This window comes from Sipha flava, unplaced genomic scaffold (assembly GCF_003268045.1).
Source record: "Sipha flava isolate LNK unplaced genomic scaffold, YSA_version1 215_pilon_pilon, whole genome shotgun sequence".
Lineage (NCBI taxonomy): Eukaryota > Metazoa > Arthropoda > Insecta > Hemiptera > Aphididae > Sipha > Sipha flava.
The window spans coordinates 649619-665837 of record NW_020272834.1 but is presented as its reverse complement, the minus strand read 5'-3'; the positions used below and the strand labels follow the sequence as shown (position 1 = coordinate 665837).

The following is a 16219-nucleotide window of genomic DNA, read 5'->3' as shown; positions in this document are numbered from 1 at the left end:
TAATAATTTATAGTATAAATTCAACTCTAATTCAGAGTAAATTAGAATTTAATTTTTAAACACAATTTAATTTTATACGAGTGACTACTGGGTAGTTACATAAAATATAATATAATAATTTAATATATTTCATCGTAATAAATCATTTTCGATAATCCAAACTTACCAATTATATATGTGCACTGAATGAACATTTAATCGACTTGCAGTTAAGAAAAAATTTGTATAGAGTGTAATTTCTGAAATTTAATTTTACAATGCACTGGAATAAAATCGTATGTCTCAACAATTTTTTAATCACTTATTATTTTTGTTTTCGAGTGTTGAATTCATAATAGAATTTTAACGAATTACGACATTTAGGTACCAGATGATTACTTTTTTAACACCTAAGTGAAAATAATTAATGTAATTTGTTCATAAGTTATTCATAACAAAATTTTAATAACAGCAATTATTATTTACATTATGAAATGAATACAATTGTATTCGAACTTAGTTAAAATTATATACCATAATAGTTTGTCATAATTTAATCATTGTTTTCGTATAAATATTAAAATAAGTTATCTCGCCATAGAAACTTAAATATAACTAATTGTTATACTCATAAATATTGTTATTTAACTGTTTATACATAATACATATATGGTATACAAATAACGAAACCAACCGAGAGATATGTTATTTGTATAAAACTGAAAAATCTAAATGTTACGGTGTTTACCGAACTAAAAAATTAATACGTTCTCCAAAAACGAAAATAATACATCAGCCACAAATATTCTTCAAACGGATTGTTTTTTTACCACCAATTCAAATTATTCAATTATTGTTTGTCGTTAATATTTTTTTATCGCATGGTTACCGGTTTATTTCCGTGATTCATGCGATAAAGTCCATTAAAAATATAATAAATACATTTGAATTGCATCAAAATAACGTGTTGAGTATTACAATATTTAACTGATGACGTATATGTGTAATTGTGTGTGCGTGCGTGCGTGTGTATATTATAGTACCCATAATAAATATACTATTGTATAAATGTAGACAGGTGTCCACCCTTATTTACTCTGTCGATTTCGATCATAATATCGTATTCACGAATTAAAAGTTTTAAAAACGATAATAATAACAATTCCGGGCTATAATTTCACGACCATTACCAAATACATTTCAAAAATACCTAACTACTGAATTATAACCTCCAATACGATTCACATACGTCAAGTGAATAGTCGAGCCGTATGTATACTTATTGTATTTTACGAACAACGACTCTGTGTATGAATGTGTATGTGTGTGTATGTGTGTGTGTGTGTGTGTGTATGTGTGTGTGTATTTACGAATGCTTATAGTACATCAGACACAATGTGTAGTGTGCATTGTGTTTCATCGCTATAAATTATTTTTCAAGTACTAAAATAATATTATGACAAGATTTTTTTCCGCTTTATTTATTGTGTTCCTTTTTTTTTTTTTAATACCGACGATTTTTTCGAGAAAACAGTGATCTGAAGCCGTCGACTGCGCTTTAATACTTTTCCCGCTCAAAGACTATACGCCGGACATTTTAACGTTCCAAGTACGTACACTGTGCACTGTTTATGGTTAGATAAAAAAAAATAATAATAATAAAAAAAAAAATGGCCGTATAAAGCTGTAATTTTGTCGAAACTGTTATGCAATGGGTTAGCGAACGTGTTCAATATACACTTCAATGGGATACCTATTAAAATCAGCATAAAAAAAAATAAAAAATAAAATAAAATAATGGTCGTAAAAATAGGCTGCTCGCCCGTCGAAATTAAATGTATATAATACAAAAATGAAGTCTTTGGTAATCCTGATTCATATATTAGTATTCATAAGCTATTAGTTTTACGACAACAATAAAACATAAAAAATCGTATTTATATATTTTATCGTCATTGTCCATTCATTTCCTTTTGGACACACGCGAGCTTTACGTTGCAGAGAACGCATTTCCAGTAAACGTATTAAAGAGGATAACAAAACCGAGCGAACTTAAAAGAAAACTCAAAAACGTAAATTGCAATAATAATAATAATAATAATAATAAAAATAACAATAAAATATTTCTTTTGAACAGAATCGTATAGGCAAATAGCGAGAATAATGACTAGAATAGAAAAAAAAAAAAAATAATAATAAAAGTAATAAATGGGTATCTTCATAAGTATATTGCAAATCAGCGTATAATTTATGTTTTTACCAAGCATAAAATTTTATTTTTTATTTGTTATCATATATTATTTCTTATACTTCGTTATATATTCATTATCGAATGTAAAGTGTAACCGTGCGAAAAGTCATAACTCCAACACAACACGGTTTTTATGGTTTTGTATGTTTTTTTTTTTTTTTAATTTGATCATGCGTGTTACGAACAAGTGACTAATACGACAGTGAACTTTAAATTAAACTTTATTCTATTTCTTTATTATTATAATATGCACGAGTGAGCGAAGGAGTCGCGTGCAAATAATATACTGATATTAATGAAGTACACGTTTTGTTTTCTAAATGAGTATAAATTTGACGCTTTGATGTAACGACCCGCTTTCTTAGAAACTTCACGTAAAATCACCGATAAGTGAATGCGTGGTTTGGCCGTGCGTAAGGAAGCTAAGTCGATATCGGGCTGTATAATATAGTAGAATAATGCACGTGTGACATTTACTGTTTGTCGAGCTTTCGACGTCTTGTAGTAACAGTGCCGGACTTAGCTCGAGCGCAAAAGATGAAATGAAATAGAGCCTTTTAGGTGCCTTTCGTGGATTTTCTTAACGGCATAAAATAATATACATTATGATTACACAACCAAAAACATTTTACTGTGTACCAAATTATATTGAATAAATGAATATGTCAAACGAAATTAAAAAAATTGTTCATCGGATAATCGGATTGTTAATCGGTAAATTTTTAACTCGTCTATATGGGTTGTCAACTTATTGAAGTCCATGTCCCTTTTCATGCTATTGCATGAAGTTATGCTCCACTCAGAAATACATAATTGAAGTATAATGATTGCACTAATCATTAAATAATCAAAATTTCATTAAATTTTAATGAATTTTGTTGTGGAGGAAAAAGTATTCAAATTTCAAATTTTTAAAACGAAGTGTATTAAAATATTTCATTTTTATTTTTGTATTTTAAAAGCAACAATGAATATACATTAGTTAGCTAAATTAAACGGACCAAAGTTTTTTATATAGTATAATCAAAAGAAAAAGAATGACATACAATTGACATTATAATAGGCGAATTACAAAAAAAAAAAAAATATAAGAAAATACAATAAACATATTATTATAATAAAACTGAGGGAAAAAAAATGACTAAATTCAATTAAGCAATACATAAAAAACATGATCTCTAAAATGATGACGATTAGAGAAAAAGATATATAGATGGATGGAGATCTTAATAGCTAATTCAAAAGCTCGAGAAAAAAATGAGTTTTACCAAAATTTTTCTTATAAAAAGTAATGACGAATAATTATTTATTTTTTGAGTGATATGAGGGAACTCTGATATTGATTAAGGCTGATAATTCAGGAAAATGTTGTAGTTTAACAGATCGAAGATAAAAATAATGTCAGCAACTTGTCGTCTAATCTGAAGTGAATCTAAGTCAATAGATTCCTGGATAGATTTTTAGGATTAGTTAGTTAATGGAAAATTTTTAACAAAAGCTAATCTTTTTAAAAATATATTTTGTAAGTTTTTCAAATCCTTATTGTCGGTGGAGATATTTTGAAACCATAATAAAGAACCAAATTCTAGGGACGACATAACTAGGAAACAATACAGAATTTTAAGACAAATTATATTTTGGAAATTTTGTGTATTTCTCTTAACAAAACCAAGTATAATAATAGCTTTTTTTTATGACAATGTTATGGTTCAGCTTGAAAGATAAGTCAGATTGAAAGTGAATACCCAAACCTTTAATTACACTAAACCTAGTTAAATTAGTATTATTTTTCCGACAATTTGTAGATCTTGGGTAATTTTTTAACAAATTTAGTTGTAAGGTCTTATTATCCACTAAAAGTACGTGTGAATAATTCCCCTCAATGTTTTTTCATAAGATTTCTCTGATATTGAGTACGATCTGAACCAAGACTAATTAATGGATGTAGAGTAAATAGTTTTTTTTTTTTTTTTTTTGTTTCTGATAACATCAAAAGATTCAGATATCGAGTTAATAACCATTTTTAGAGGTCATGGTTTATTACTTAGATAACGGCCTAATCTGAAACTTGTAATGGTACTAGTATTGCAGTCCCAGTGTCAGTAAATATAGTTTAGAATAGTTTTTAGAATTAAATTTATTTGATTACGGACACGTGATAGCCGTACAATAGACAGGTTTGATTCACTTTCACATATATTTTAACTAAAAAGGATTTAATTGATATTGCAACTTTTTATTGACACTCGGTAAATCAAATCTGATAAAATTTGTTTACAAATCAGATTAATTACAGTCTTCCTATTTAATTTAATAATGCAATTTTTTGCAATTTTCAATGATTTTGAAATTTTGCAATTATTGCAATTTTGTTATACTTCACGTGATAAAATATACCAATTATTATTTCCAAAGTGTTTTTAAAAAAAAAAATATAACTACGACGTATATTTTCATAAGAAGTTTATGAAGTTAAGGATTTTTAAAATTATATTAATCTGAGTTATCCACAAAACTCACAAGTTTTAAAGAATCAAATAATCAATTACTTAATAGTGTAAACATATTTAGTGAAATCGAAAATATTTCTATAAATATTTGCGATCCCAATAGAAAAATAATTAAAGATAAATTAAAATATAACTATTCAAACTTACTCTGAGATTATGACAGAAAATAAAAATGTTTCTTTAGATATAACACCAAATTTTTTCAATAATTTTTAATATGCATCTATAACAAGTGTCGACGTTGAACGTACTTTTTCATTATATAAACATATTTTAAGTAACAGATGATACAATTTTCAAGAACACACTTTAGAGATGTATATATTTATAAATTATAATTCAAAAGAATTATATATTTTGTAAATATTATAATAATGTCCATAATATTATTTAAGTAAGTAATTAATAATTATATATTTGATATGATTTTACTATGTAATTTTTATGTGTATTTCATTGCAATTTTAACATATTTATACTGCAATTTTGATACATTTTCATTGCGATTTTGGCATCATTTTAGAGCAATTTTAAGATATTTTTAATGCAATTATTCCGGTATTTAATTATAATACATGATATTCGTAGTACGACTATAAAAATCCCTAATTTCATTAATAATTAACTCATTATCAAAAGCAATATTAAATACATATGGAGGTAACTTTTTCAGTTATTCTACTTTTAATATACATTTTTTTATTAGCATTTTAACATCTGGTAAGTCTTTAAAGCCTTGGTCACAAGCTAAACAAAAATATTTCAGTGACCTGTATTTCAGTTAAAGGCATTTTATCTCCGATATCGTAAGGCCCGACCATCTATGGTGAACTGGTTGGGAACAGCTGTCACATTTCAGTGGAGTGTCCAGGTCAGTGAATTGGGAATTACAAACAGAACAGATAGCAGACATAGTGGAACTTAGTAGAGCTAACAGAGTAATATAATAATAAGAAAATAAAAATTTGTAGAATAACAGACGTCCGCAATGTATGACTGTCAACTAATAACTGTATATTATACTCGTAATATTAACTTTTGTAAACATTACATTTTAAACTTATTTTTATTAAGTATACTTTAATTAGATAGTTGGCACTGTTTAGCTTTAATTCGTTATTTAATATTTAGTGCCAACTGTGATTGTGCGCATAAATAAAAGGCAATGCGTGTAAGTAGAAGGTAATGTAAATACTTAATAGTTAAGATATAATATAGCTTAAGTAATCGGAATAAAAAACGTATTCATTATTGTCACGCCTCCCTAGAAAGGATGAGAAACATTGTTCTAAATGATTATTTAATTTTAACACGTACAAATGGATCGTATATGATTTATGTGAATTTAAAAAGGAGCAAGACTCATTTAGCTGTTTTTACCTCGCTCTCCTAAGACTTATTAATTTGGCACTGCTTGATAAAGCACTCTCCGCGAGTAATACATACACAGTAATGAAACCGATGTCGACGAGAACTCGAGCATTCCTTAAAGCGACGAACTGTTAATGAAGATTTTAATAAAAGTGCGATGTGTGGGTGTATGAGATGAAGCTGTTTCGAATCGTGCCGTGTTATTGAACCGTGTAATACTTTTACAACTGCAGTGGAATAGTTGAATTATTAACAGGTCTGGGACTGGAAACGCAGAGCTTCTGAACAATTTTTCGTGGGAAACATATGCACCTGCGATTGCCGTTTAGCAGTCAGGCCCGTTTGGAAATGGCCACGGGCAGCATATAATGTACGATCGGCAGGTGTTTGACGCTCTCCGAACGGAACGGCATGGGTACATGGTAGAGTTAAATAACTTGTGTACCTGTTACGCGATGGATCGATATATTGGAGATTGATTCGGAAATTAGTCATCGATCGGAATCAGAAGTAATCGATGGACGTAAACGGAAAGATTCTGCTTTCATTGTGAAACAGAGGGGGAGGACAGAGTTGGAAGACAATCAAACCTGATTTTTGTTTAAGTACCATTGCGTTACCGTGCTATCGGACCTCCTAGACAGTTTTAATTATAAAGTACCTATATGTATTATATGTACAATATATCGTCGACAGGAAAGAAATGACCGTAAAACCCTTTCATCCGCCGACCATTCAATATACGTAAAAAAGTGATGGCGCCGCAAAAGTGACTTATTTACGAGAAGATTATGATTTTATTTGGTATTCGATGATCTAATTTGTTTACGTTTTTCGGCTTCAGAAATTTACTATATATGTAATATAGGGATGATTTTTTTTTTTTTTTGGATGGTTGAGAGGTACGGGAAAGATCGCGCGCAGACTATTTGCATTGTATGCGTGTCACTGTTACAACTGTACGCCGCTATAAAATATACGGCCTCCGTATCGGAAGAGAATGATGAAAAAAAAATTGATTGCTCTCATACGCAGACGTTCTGTCATCTCCCGCGTCGACCCACGTCAAATCCGACGAAGTAGTCCAAATCTGTTGACGGAAATATAAACACCGACTGAGAAGCCAAATTGTAGCGAGTGAAAAACTAATAATAATGCACGTATAATAAAAATAGTAATAATACTGTGCCCGTTACACATTTAATTAATTACCTTTCATAATAATAATAATGATTATATCACGATGTTTCCAAAAGCATTTTTATTACTTTTTTTTTTTTTTTGAAATATATAAAAAAAAGTATCCCTTCGTTTATAATGCTGTTTTACAATAAACTTATTGAAGTGTGTAAAAATAATATTATTTATTCTCATGGTTGACAGGTAGAATGACGTGATAAAAAAAAAAAAAAACATTGAGTTATGAAAAAGTTTTCGATGTGAGAACGCTTAAACTACGGAAACTTTAAAAACGTTCGAGATTACCAACAGCAATACTTTTACTTGAGTTCGGTTTTACAAGGTTGATTTATTTCAAACCAATAGATAATATTATGAATAAAAATTGTTTAACGTATGTTTTCAGCGTTGAGAATTTTATGATACAATACTATAGTACTTATACATGAAACATGAAACTCAATGATCTTTGTAAGTTGTAAATAAATGTCTAAATATTATAAACGATAATCACGAATTCTATTCAAGGTAGGTAGTTCGTTTGCAATTTCTTCTCGGTCCACCGATTTAATTTCGTTTGTGAGTTGAAGGTAGTGATATTACTTTGCACTTGAGTTTCACATATATCTCGTAAGAAAAGTAAAAACGATAGTAATCGTATAGATGCGTTGAACGAAGACGATGGCCAAGTAAAGTTGATACAAAGAGTTTTGTCTTAAAGTAAAGTTGATACAAAGAGACAAAAGAGTTCGGTAAGGTAATAAAGGAAATCGGAACTTTTAAAAAAATTAAAAGAACACCAGAATATATATAAATATATATATACATATATACCTACGGTGCAACTTTACACTGAAGTATCATAAGCTGTTATTAGAATAGTGTCCCGCCCCAGGTATTTTTCAATGTATATGTATACGCGTAATCATTTTCCGTCATCGTGGTTGTCTGTTCTAAGCATTTCATATGAGTGGAAATAAAACTCCGAGTTCTAACGAAATCTAAACGATAGTAAAAATATATATTCTCGGTTTTCGCATATTCACACACATTTTATTATTATTACATGCATTAAATGTAGGTCGTAATCAAATAGCGTACAATATTTTTTTAATATTCTATTGTAATTTATATAATAATTATGTGATGTTTCATTGTTAAATGTCAAAGTTTTACATTTCACAAGAAACCTTAATTTACATTTAGTACCTGTAAAATATAATCTAGTAGACATCGATCATTACGACACTGAAGTCATCCTTTTTAGACAAGTATAAATAATGACTTTATTACGTAAGTCATCGAGGGTACTAAACAATATTGGTGGCGTGGCCGATCTTTTTTTATCTTAAAATAAGTTAATTACAAGTCAAGTATGTAGATAAAAGTCCGTCTCAATGTAATATTTAATTTTATGTTTCGTAACACGTGTATAAATGTATTGTAACTGTATTCGTTGTGGTTTGTAAACAACTGAATGAACACGGTCTTATTCTCACTTTCAGCACGTCGTAGATACACGCCTTATTAACTACCAACATGGCTATAGAATTAGTTCAGTCAACATCTATGAAATATCTGCAGTCCGTACGTTTCCCGTCGATAGTATTTTATCGGGCGAAACCCTTTTTTCCGTCGAACGTCAACTGCCGTTGGCAATACTTGTCCAGGGGTCGAGGCAGTCGACGAATTGCTGAGGGCCGGTAACGTGCGTGCATCGTCTCCGACCCGCGAAGGAGTCCGAGGAAGGTTACGTTCGCGTTTCTGAATCCGTGCTAAAACGCTAGAAGAAAACCGTTGCCGGTCGAACGGTCCTGGTGGGGGGGGGAGGCGCACGCGGACGTTCGGCGTCGAAGGATTCGCGCGGGAAAAGAACTGCAGCGATCGCGGATGGGGTACGCCGCGCGACGCGTACGCCTCCTACCCTTGAACCGCCCGCTCTCGGGGGCGAGATTCGGGGGGTGGTGGGAGGGGGAGGGGGGTGTTCGGCGAATCCGGCGCCGGCGCTGCCCATCCGGCGGCATCGGCGCGCGCGAACTTTTCGCACCGACCACGCCGCAGTGTTCTGCAACGTCGTCGCTGCCGTCGGACGTCCGTGTCGTTAAGTCGCGCGCCGCCCCCCGCGGAAACGTTCGTGTCACGTGCGTCCAGACGGTAATCGCCGGTAACCCTTCGACCGTGCGTCGTACCGTTCGTGACGTGTCTCGTCTTTCGATCGTCGACCGTCGATCCCATTTCCCATCCCCTCGGTCGCGATATCTTTTCCGACCAACCCGTCGTCGTACCCGTGCCCGAACTCGACGTACGTACGTATAACAATTTTCCCGACACCCGCGCGGCCGCGGTGCCCGTGTTGTTTTTTTCGCGTCGGAAAACCGAACGGACACCGCTGCACCGGGTGGTAAACAATGTGCACGAAAACGGTGGGCCAAGAAAATATGAGTCGGACGTTTTATCACTGCTCTGTCGGCCGGGGAATCGTTCGGGCTGGCTTCCTGGTGGGTGGGGTGGGTATTTGAAAAACTTGTCGATCGGAGGTAAGTAGGAGAACGAGAGTCCCGAAAGTTCCCAAAGCGTTGGTGCACGCGGACCGTGGACACTTTTCCGACGACGTGAACATCGCTACTGCACACGCACGATTCCGTCACTCGCGCAGGGTGTCTGAAATATTATCGTACTACACGTTAAAAAAAAAACAAAAAAAAACAGTATTTAACGTTTGTTGTCCGTGATTTGAATCGTAGTTAAAAATTAGGGATGATTTCCGGAAGCCGAAAGGGATTATGTGATTTTTTATTTTTTTTCCGGATTTGCAGATCCGTTTAACAGTGTAAATCGATCGTACGGTATTTGTTCTCGCGACTCCGACGAATACGATTTTTTAAAACTATTGAATTTTTTAATGCGAACAATTGGTCATCGTGCACATAATTTTAGGTACGCCCGAAATCCGTCGCGTTCGTCGCATACAGAGACGCTCGTTTAACGGTACCGAAATCTCGTTAAATCGAGTGGACGATGTGACCCGTTTCGGGTAAAAAAAAATGCTCCCACTTTTTCCAGCGAGTGTACAATATATTAAGTCATAATAATGTGCGAAAAACCCGTGTCATTGTTTCCGTTTTCTCTCTCTCTCTCTCTCTCTCTCTCTCTCTCTCTCTCCATTTCTCTGTCAGTTTTCGTTTTTGGAAAAACTCACCCTTACGGCGTATATGAATGTATATAAATATGCCCTAGGTGTGTTCACTCGTATTTTTCTCGACAGACCATAATCCCAGGTGCTGACGATGAGATTTGAATTATTATTCCGTTAAACCCTATACATTTAATGGGTGCATACATGATCCGGATACGCGTAATACAATACATTTGTTTTCGACGAGTTGATTCTCACCAGTGTTCCGGGTCGGTCAGGTCCCGTATTTGCGTGTATCGTATTGTTATCGTTTTACCATCATTTTTATCATTAATTTTATTACTATCGTTATATTATTATTTTATTGTTGTTCTACGCAATGCACAGCGCGCGATCCACGAATATCAATCATAAATCACATTTAAAATGTCCAATTATTATTGTACATTTCCCCATTGTAGATGCTCAGCGGTCGCTATAAAGATGCTCTGCGCGCAGCAATGACTGATTACGATTCGAATTTATCACTCGTACGCTAGAGGTTTTTAATATACAGCTCCGGTAGTGCTTTCGTAATGTAATCGACCATTGATCTCGACCATAAAGTTGTTTTTTATTCTCCCCTAATATAACAATTGACCGATACATAGTACCACATTTATTGTAAATTTAAACTTGTCTTTTTAAAATTGGTATTTTCTTTTTTTACAACGGTTAAAATTTCCCCGCGAATTTATATTATTATCTAAACTCCGTGGTGCAGAATTGAAATGCTTAAGTTGTTACGGAGAATAAATAACACAATTTTTCATTCCTGTTTTCTATTTTATTTCTTTGATGTCGAAAATAATCATTATTAAAATCTTGAAATGGCGATGATTTCAAATAGATAAGATAAATCTTTTATTATTAAATGTCATGTTCAAACTGTCTTAAATCATATTTCATTGAAGATAAATTCAAAATAATGGATTCATCATAATATTATTGTGGATCAGTACTTAAACAGTAGTAAATTATAAGTTTGATATATCTCATTGTATTTGGATATCAAATTAATGTATCTACTCATAAACACGATTAACATCAAATGACATTATAATTTGTACTACAATGCCATCAAAAATACAATTCTTCCTAATTTCATTCAACTATTATGATATTTTTTTTACAACAATATATTATGAATTTATCAGATAAAACAAAATTTTTTGCTGCCAGGTAATATCATTACGAAGTGATGATTTAAAATGACTCGTAACGAATTATTTCTTACTCTAAAAGTTAATACATGCTTACTTTAAAATGTATAGGACGGGTTCAAAAATTACGATTGTTTTAGACATTTACACAATATTAAGTTAAAAATCGAGAAATAATATATAAAAATATGTTTATTTATTTAATCGCACTTAAGGTTTTTTTTTCGCGTTTTATTCCCCGATAACCATAATTTAAGGCAGTATAAATACTCTAAAATATGCATACAGAATGTCTATTAAATGAAAATTTAATGCATATGGATTTCTGGGATAGTTTGCATTGCATAATTTACAACTATTTCCGATAAAATAAATATCAGTCCAGAAAACAGACATTTAACACTCAAGGTTTATCAATTATTTATTCATTTCGATTAAAATTAAGTTAGGAAAATTGAATAAAAAATATGTATTATGGATGATTTCAACCACCCATATTCACACTCGTATTATAGTCATGGTGGTATATATTTTATAAAAAAGTTTTTTCTAAAGACGTAAATAATATTAGTATTAAAACTGTTAAGTGTTTCGAACTGTTTAGTAATTTATCTGAAAATCAAAAGTAAAATTTAAATCAAATGGTTAAATCATTTTTACTTATTATTTTTGGAGAAAACCATAAACACATTAAAATATATATTCACTGATTTTATGGAATATATAAAAATTATGTAGGGTCAACAACTGTTTTGGCGTTTCGAATTCGATTTGAAAAAATTGAGTATTTATGTATTCATCTAGTCGGATTTCACACTGAGTAAATTCATTGCCCAGAGTAATATTTTTAATTAATTTAGTACATAAAACTGTTGAAAAATATACATTATCACACGATTTTTCGTTTCAAGTTCAATTTATCTTATGTATGTTTTTCTTTTTCAACTTGAACACTGGTTTGAGATGTAAATAGTTATTCGTAGTGGGTTGATGATGACTACTCAACAGCATGCTGTTGTCGTCAAGTATCGTTAAAAATTGTTTGGCGTTTTCATTATCACCTTCAGCGGTAACGCAATAATTGTATAAATCTATAATGTGATTTAACAGTTATTCACTACGCTATGAATCATTATTTTGTACATTTAAATTTTACTTATTTTTCAAAGATATTCTTCAACGATTCGATTCAAGTAACATTATAATATCGAAACTATAATTTATTGTCCACATTTTCTTGTGGCTACGATTATTTGGGAAACTAATTTCGATTTTTTAATTCTTAGGAAGTAAATGAATGGACATTTGAAAACAGAGTGATATGCGTCCACATTTCAAACAGTGTCTGTGGAAATATATTTTGTACCTCGTGATCTGCTATACGTGTTTTTTCTAGGTATTTCTGGGGAACATCAGATGATGGTAATTTACAAGAACATATGTAAATCATGGGGATTTATTTTAATTTACGGGAATATAATTCGTAGACAACGAGACCAAGTATAGTGCAGAGTGTATTTCGACTAGGCATCATACGTTCAATTGGACGAAGAGAACAAAATCCGTTTTTTTATTTCACCTTTGATAATCTTGCCAAAAACACGTTGTTGTGGTGATTTTGGCCACCATTTTATTTATATTTGTAAGACACTTTTGTTTTATAACCCATTCACCAAACTATATCGTTATTCGTTTGAAATTCCTGTGGGATTGCGATGTGCTTTTACCTGGTAAAAGTGGTGGTAAAGCGAGCTTGGTAAATAACCGTGAAAAATGTACTTGTACACCTACAGCTTGCGCTGGCGTGACTGGAGATGACATTTTGGGTGTGCTAAAGCTGTTTTTTAATTTTATAGCCATTGAGTCTTCGGTCCCCTCCCACCCCGCTTCCTTGAGTAATTTTAAACGTATATAATATAAAGTATGAAATTGGTCTACAAAATATTTTATTAGAAAAAAAAACAAAGAAAGAAAAAATACTTTTTAAAACGTAATAATTTTCGTTCGGTATAGTATAATATCATCATTGGTTTGAATACTTTTGATGAATTCGCCTTCATTGATCGATAAACTGAAGTTAGTACAAGTTAGTGACGTAATATTTATACATATTTATAACATAAGAGTAGTGAATCAATTAATTTTACAAAACACTAATAATAGTAAAAATTGTAATTCAAATATGTAATTATGTGTTTTGAGGAGTAGAGCGTTTTATTGGGTACACAAACAAATCGATGTCCCGTTTTTAATGATATTGCTACTATATTCGTAGAAACACTTGATTTTTACCTAAAAGAACATTTTGGAAATTTATTAATGTTAGATACTCGTTTCAACCTGCACATAGAAACCATTAAAATATTGGTTGCTATTCAGATGATAATAATAATAACAATATCATAGGTATGATACACATTTTTGAATATGGTATAATATCATAAATGTAGTTATGAGAACATAACTTTTTTTGAAAATATATATATAAAAATATTTTATGAATGAGTTCCATATGTAAAGGTTAGAGTTTTTTAATCCTCTTTTAAAAAAACATCCTTTTCTAATTCGTTTGTGCAAAAAAGTTGTGAGTAGCATTTTTGCTTTCATTTTCGGCCGTGAATTCAGATTTAAGTATTGACATCAAATTTAACATAATCATTTTCTTGTGGTTTTCCAGTCTCTAGTGTGAATTGTAAGTGGATAAAAGTATCACAATGAAATTCTATTCTTATTACGCAATTTTTTGTTCCGTATTAAAATTTTTTGATACTTTTTGTTGAATTTTTTATAGTGAGAACGAAAAAACCTCCGAATGTATTCAATAACTATTTTATTAGAATAAATCTATACCAATTTCTATTTTTAGTACTTCTTGTAGACTTTTTTTTCAGTTGTACTTTAGAGAATAGAGCCCGAAAAATTGAACAAATATCCAAAGATATGACTGTCAATTATTGTTTACGCCGATTTTTCTACATTTGATGTATCACTCCATCTGTCTTGAAACTAAATGTTTTTTGTAAGGATCGAATTAAAAAAAAAAAAAAAAAAACAATTATCAATCTATCTATCTATTCGATCCTTTTCAAAATGTGACGTTAAATATACACGGCAAAAGTACGAACATTTTATTAAACATATTACGAAAGCGACCACGTTATTATACTCATATACTGTGAGAAAATAAATGCATTCTTAAGGAAGCTCGCTATAACTATGGTATAAGTATACAGTTGATCACCTTAATAAAATGATGCGACAAAAGATCTACGATCACGGAGTAGTTCCACGATAAGTATTTGTATCAATGGATTAAATGTTTGTCTCGACAAATCGTTTGATCGTACTCTGGCAATCACCCGAAAACCTTTATTGCCCGTTTACCATATACTGAATCCGAAACATAATGAGACGATCTATTGTGTGTACACTTTTTCATACATTTGTATATGTGTATTCAATACGCGTCAAGCAGAGGTGGACTGGGAACAAAACGGCCCAGAGAGATTTGATGATCTAGCGGCTCGTTTAATAAGTTTTAATAGATAGACTTGTAACAACATATAATCTATAAAATTACTTTTATTCAACACAATTTTTAAAAACCAAATCAAAAATGTTTATTAATATCTGTATATTAATTTCTAGTAGAAATCAAGGAAGAATTTGGAGTCTAACGTTCATCAGAAGTTTACTGAACCCTTTGAAATGCTATGCCGTTATAGTAACAGCAGATATTTATACATAACAATAAAACCTTGATTAATTTATATGATCAAAGAAAATATTTTTATATTGGTTTAAAATATCGCGGTTGTGCGTGAAAAAGGGGTTAAGTCATTAAAATACAATTTTTCAGGAGAGCAAAATCAAAGTTAAATTAAATATGCAAGATCAAATATTAAAATGTTAACATAGATTACGACACCATTAAAATCTATAAGTTTTGTACTATATAATGAATAAGATTTATATTGCTGAAAACTTGTTTTAAGTCCTTATACAATAACAACTTTAAAAAAAAACTGACATCACTTTTTTTGCAACTAATTCCACGATTTGATTAAACGTGATGAAAGGGGATATGTCAACTAAAATAGAATGTTCAAGTATAAAATAATAATATAATATTAACTTCTAATAACATGCAAATACAAAATTAACTTTATGAGTTTATTAAGTATAACAATAAAAAAATAAAAACTTAAGTAACTGACTTGGTATTTGTTTAACAAAATAAATGTTTGTACTTTATGCACAATATTAAAAATGGTTTAACTATAACAAAAACAATGCGAAATCAAATCGTAACAAATTTTTTTTTAATAATTTGAATTTTTCTTTATTTTTTAGTTTTACTTTGATTTTTAATATTTTGTGAACAGCTTTTGTCTTTTTTTGTCTTTTGTCATATCTCCTAAATCAGTATCAAATTCTTCATCATCGATCGTATCAGGGTGTATTTTTAATATCACTTCTTGGTTTAATATTTTTATAAAAGTCTTGGTAGACTGAAGATATATAAGTTAGCATGTCCATCAAATCTATTTTTTTTCTCATCCGAAATCAGAAGAGATTCGTTGTAAGCATT

At 31.1% G+C, this 16219-nt stretch overlaps 1 protein-coding gene across 6 annotated transcripts in view; it reads left to right on the top strand.

Annotated features, from left to right (window-relative positions):
* LOC112682925 (collagen alpha-1(XVIII) chain-like) overlaps nucleotides 1–16219 on the top strand; it is a 420302-nt gene that overhangs the window by 133705 nt on the left and 270378 nt on the right. Inside the window, exon 1 of one of the 6 annotated variants that reach the window (XM_025553705.1) lies at nucleotides 9365–9592. The exons of 4 other annotated variants lie outside the window; for them this stretch is intronic. The gene's annotated coding sequence lies outside the window, so the exon portion shown is untranslated. Of the gene's footprint in view, nucleotides 1–9364; nucleotides 9597–16219 lie in introns of those variants that run through there. One more of the 6 variants, XM_025553704.1, reaches the window with a different exon arrangement.